We start from the raw sequence: 5,816 nt of genomic DNA on the forward strand, positions 1-5,816 counted from the left end.
TTTATAGATTAAAGATGTCTGAAGAAAGAATAAATGAGACTGATGAAGAAATGCATACTGGAGACGAAGAGTCGTATGGATTAGATGAAACGGAGTCAGTTACACCTAGCATAAATCCAGTGAGAAATCCACCCCCTAGAGTTGATAGAAGAAATGATAGAGATGATTCTGATTTATTATATAGAGATGATTCTGATTTATTATGAGTAATTGTCGATGCATTACAAAGAGTAGCAGGAACTGCCCCTGCCACGACTTCAGTACTAACTCAGAGATGGGCCCTGATAAAAAATTTGAGAGAATATGGAGCTACTGAATTTATGGGTTTGAAAGGAGTTGTTCCATCCGCAGCTGAAAATTGGATGGAGCCGACTAAAAGAATTTTACAGCAATTGGATTGTACCCTTAGGAGTGTTTAATTTGTGCTGTATCATTGCTACAAGGGGAAGCTTATTTATGGTGGGAATCACTAGGTCGACATCTACCGGAGGATCAGATAACATGAGACCTATTTCATAAAAAATTTCAAAAGAAATATATTGGAGAAGTGTATATCGAAGACAAGAAGCAAGAGTTTTTAATGTTGAAACAAGGTGACATGTTAATAATAGATTATGAGAGGGAATTCTCGAGACTCAGCAGATACACCTCAGAATTTATACCAACAGAAACTGATAGTTGCAAAAGATTTTTACAGGGTTTGTGAGATGAGATCAAGGTACAGTTGGTATCTCACCGTATTACTGAGTTTGTAGATTTGATTGAACAGGCCAAAATGGTGGAGCAAGTTCTAGGCCTCAACAAAAAGACTGAAAGTGTTGGACCAACTGGGAAGCGTATGAGAACTACCAGTTCGAATCCTCAATCAAAAAGGTCAAAGGAATCTCAAGGTGGTTGGAGATCCAATTTTAGATCAGACAGAGGTGGTAGAAGCAGGAGTAAATAGATGATGGTATCTACTGGCAGTGTGAGAGGTCTATCTCAAAGTATAGAAATTCCAGACTATGAGCACTGCGGAAAGAAACACAGAGGAGAATGTTGGAAATTAACTAGAGGCTGCTTCAGATGTGGTTCTACCAATCATTTCATTAGAGACTACCCGAAAACTAATAGTGCTGCACCGATAATATCATTGAGATCAATATCTGCAGCTAGAGCCAGAGGATTTGGTAGAGGAGGTTCTATTTCCAGAGGAAGAGGTGTTAGGAGGAGTAGTGATATTGTTACCCAGCAGTATGAAGCTGAAATACCGGCCAGAGCCTATGTGGTCAGAACACGGGAAGAAGGTGATGCCCATGATGTAGTAACAGGTATATTTTTACTGTATTTTGAGCCCGTTTATGCTTTGGTTGATCCCGAATCTTTACACTCCTATATAAATTCAAAACTAGTTGAATTCGAAAAATTAAAATCTGAGATGTCTAGAGTGTCTATAGAGGTGTCGAGTCCATTGGGGCAAACAGTGTTAGTAAATAAAGTATGTTGGAGATGCCTATTGGCTACACAAAATAAAACTTTCCCCGTTGACTTGTTGATTATGCCATTTGGAGATTTTGATATAATATTAGGTATGGATTGATTATCTGAACATGAAGTGATCTTGGATTGTTATAAAAAGAGATTCAGTATTCGGGCAGAAGATGGGGATAGAATAGAAGTGAATAGCATCCGTACTTATGACTCAACATGCATCATCTTGATGATAAAAGCTAATAAATTACTTCAACAAGGTTATGCAACATATCTAGCTCTGTGTCAATGCAGTAAAATCAGAACCGTATGTGAGTTTCCAAATGTCTTTCCTGAAGAACTACCGGGTTTACTACCAGATAAAGAAGTTGAGTTTGCCATTGAGGTTTATCCGGGTACTATTTCGATATTTATACCTCTGTGTCAAATGTCACCTACAGAGTTAAAAGAGTTAAAAAATATAGTTGCAAGACTTATTAGACTGTGGCTTTATTCAACAGAGCATATCTCCTTAAAGAGCCCCGGTAGTTAAGAAGAAACATGGATCAATGCAGCTATGCATCGATTATCTGTAGTTGAACAAGATAACAAATAAGAATAAATATCCATTACCTCTCATTGATGATTTATTTGATCAGTTGAAAGGAGTTTCTGTATTTTCGAAGATTGATTTGAGATCTGGGTATTATCAGCAGAAAGTAAAAGAAAGTGATATACCAAAGACAACTTCTCGTACGAGATATGGTACAGCATGGCATGGTAGAAAATTTTAGCATTTATAAGCATGATTGTTTGAGGTTTCGAAATCAGATTTGTATCCTAGCTACTTCTGAGCTGAAAGAGTTGATTCTACGAGAAGCATATAATGGTATTTTTACTTTGCATCCTGGTGGAACAAAGATGTATAGTGATTTACGAGAATTATATTGGTGTCCAGGAATGAAGAAAGACATAGTTAAGTATGTTGGTAAATGTCTGACTTGTCAATGAGCAAAAGCAGAACATCAGGTATCGACAGGTTTGTTACAGCCTATTAGTGTTCCTGAGTGGAAATGGGATTGTTTACTATGGATTTTGTTATGGGATTGCCACTATCAGCGAGTAAAAAGAATGCCATTTGGGTAATTGTTGATAGACTCACGAAGTCAGTTCATTTCATAGCAGTTAGAACCGAATGGTTACTACAAAAGCTTGTCGAGATTTATATTCGGGAAATTGTGAGGCTACATGGTATTCCTACATCAATAATCTCAGACCGGGTTCCACAGTTTACATCAAAATTTTGGAGCCAATTACATAATTCTCTGGGTACTAAACTCAATTTCAGTATTGCATTTCATCCACAAACTGATAGACAGTCTAAGCAAGTAATTTAGATTTTGGAGGACATACTACGGGCTTGCATTATTGACTTTGAATCAGGATAGGAATGCTATTTACCGCTAGCTGAATTTGTGTATAATAATAGTTACCAATTTAGTATTCAAATGGCCCCGTATGAAGCTTTATATGGTAGAAGGTGTAAATCACCTGTCCGTTGGACGAAATTGAATGAAAGAAAGGTGATTAGGTCGTAATTAATTCAAGAAACAAAGGAAACAACTAAGAAGATCAAAGATAGACTGAAAGCAGCATTTGATAAACAGAAATCATATGAAGACTTGAAACAACGAGACATCGAATATTCTGTCGGTGATAAAGTGTTTCTCAAAGTATCATCTTGGAAGAAAGTCCTGAGATTTGGCCAGAAAGGGAAAGTTAAGTCCTCGTTATATCGGGCCGTATGAAATAGTAGAAAGAATTAGAGCGGTTGCTTATCGGTTAGCTTTGCCTCTAGAATTACAGAAGATTCACGATGTTTTTTATGTTTCTATGCTTCGGAGATATAGATTGGATCCTTCTCATGTTATTCCCACTGAAGACATTGAGATTCAATCAGATTTATCTTATGAAGAAGAGTCGGTTCAGATATTAGATAGAGAAATAAAAGAGTTGAGAAATAAACGAGTTCCTCTAGTAAAAGTGTTATGGAGAAATCATAATATGGAGGAAGTAATGTAACGACCCAAATTTCTGTAAATTCGGCTTTTGTGATGGTGGAGCATGGAAATATCTGAACAATTGCTTTTGTGTTATTTTGGGATTTAAATGTATGGTTAAGAAGGTATGTGCTTTGGGGTGTGTTTGGGAGGTCACAAGTTCGAGCCTTAACTTGGGCTAAATTTTGGTTTTTATTTGGATAAAGCTTGACTTTTGGTTAATGAGCTTATGAGAATTTATTGGTAGGAACTTAACAGAATGGACCTGTTGGTTTGGTGGTTAAATGGAGTGTCAATCTGCTCAGGGTCCTGAGTTCAAATCTCTGCAATGGCTTTGGGATTATTTTTGCTGCAAGCTTTCGCTAAATTTTGGGCTTTATCAAAAATTTGAGTTTAGGGTTTAGTGAAAATTAAGGGTCTGCGGTATGTCCTTATTTTCCTTCTTTTTAACAAAAGCTTTTTTCTCTGCCGTTTTCTTCTCCCAAACCCTTACTGCCAAAAATTCTGTTTCTTTTTCCCCTCTCCTCTGTTTTTCTTTCTTTTCGATTAGTGGTGACGCATTACTAGTGGATTCATCGACTCGGTAAGTATGGTTTTATTAGATTGCGTGACTTCATTTAGAAATTGTTTAAAAGGGATTTTATTTGTTGTTTAAGGGATTATCAAAGTTCTGTGGATTGCTAATCGGGTTCCAAACAGCGAAGAATCACCGTTATTTGTTAAAGGTAAGTAGATCTCTCATTTTGGGATTTTGCTATTCTTAATAATCGGACTTAAGAGACTGATTTTGGGTTCGCTATGAACGATTTTAGGCTTTGGAGTGCTCGTGGTTGGATTAGCTATCTGGCTGATTCTGTATATCTGTTCTGACATGATGTTGATATGATCTGCTATCTGTATAATAGCATGCCATGATATTTATGATGCATTGCATTGGGTTGGGACTGTTGTGAAGAGAAGGAAGTTTGAGAGGTGATCAGCCTGTTATCTGGCAGCTAAGCTGCATACTTATGATGTGTGTTGCGATGCGGTACCTTATGATGTGTAGGGTTGGATGGGTTGATTAAATCCCCATACTTGGTGTGTAGGGTTGGGTGGGTCGATTCTATCCCCCCATGGTGTGATGAGTTGGACAGAGATTGTGTGCAGGGTTAGGGGGCATGATATTTCTGATATCTGATCTGTTATGCATGCGATATCTGTATGGCTAAGGCCAAATAATTGTATTCTGTTATCTATTTGTATGCTTGCTATTTGTGGGATTTTAAATTGTTAAATTATTGATTTATGAATTAATGATGTTTTAGCTTCTGCGTTAATGAAATGTTTTCACGTAATAATTGGAATAGAGATTTCCCGACTTAAGTAAAGATAATAACCTGAACGATTTTTCTCTTGATAAGGTTTCTTAAAAGGTTTCCTAAAATTACTCTCACGTGGCATCGCCAGATTCGGCCATAACGTCTAGGCCGAGTTTGGGGTGTTACATTTAGTGGTAGCAGAGCCAGGTTCAAAACTCAGCTGTGAATTTTGGATTTCAAAATTTAGTTTAAAGAAAATGATTTGTGAAACGGTTTGAAATATTTTGATAGTAAGTATGTAGTACACCGAGCCTCCAGCACTGATCCTGTAAGTTCTTTGAAACTTTGATATGTACTATTTGAGAGCATGCTTATACTGAAAATTTTGTCTGTATCTGTCTGAAATGCTGTGTATGTGTTATGAAACTACTGTAGGTAGTATGCTTATTGAAACACTCTAGGTAGTGTAAATTGAAAACCGTAGTAAACTACGACGTGCGATAATAGACTCTGAGTACTCTGATAACTCTTTTGCATAAAATACCCGATAACGACTATCGAAACTGTAAACTGACTTGCATAAAATTTTTAATATAGATTAATTCAAAATTACGATGAACACACGTCGTACTCGTGGACGGGGTACTAAAGCCGAAGTAGAGGTTGTAGAGGGATTTGAGCTGAGTCCTTCGCATCTCATACGATCCCTAATCTAGACACTAGCGAGACGTCGGTGTCACCTGTTACTGAGATTGGTGCTGAGCGTCAGGATCGTGCAACTGGGGACAACGCATTGTCCTAGGCCATCCTGTGAATCCTGGTGAGGGTCGCTGGGACTAATGCGGGATCTGATGGTCGTGGGTCGGTTTCGGAACGATTCCGATCCAATTGGGCTGAGGTATTCAGGGGCATCGTTAGAGTTGCTCTTAATGTGGCTGAGTACTGGATGGAGGCCACAGAGTGTATTATGGATGATCTGGATTTTACTGCCAAGCAGAAGCTCAAG

Source organism: Gossypium arboreum, chromosome 1 (genome assembly GCF_025698485.1).
Source record: "Gossypium arboreum isolate Shixiya-1 chromosome 1, ASM2569848v2, whole genome shotgun sequence".
In the NCBI taxonomy this organism is placed as follows: domain Eukaryota; kingdom Viridiplantae; phylum Streptophyta; class Magnoliopsida; order Malvales; family Malvaceae; genus Gossypium; species Gossypium arboreum.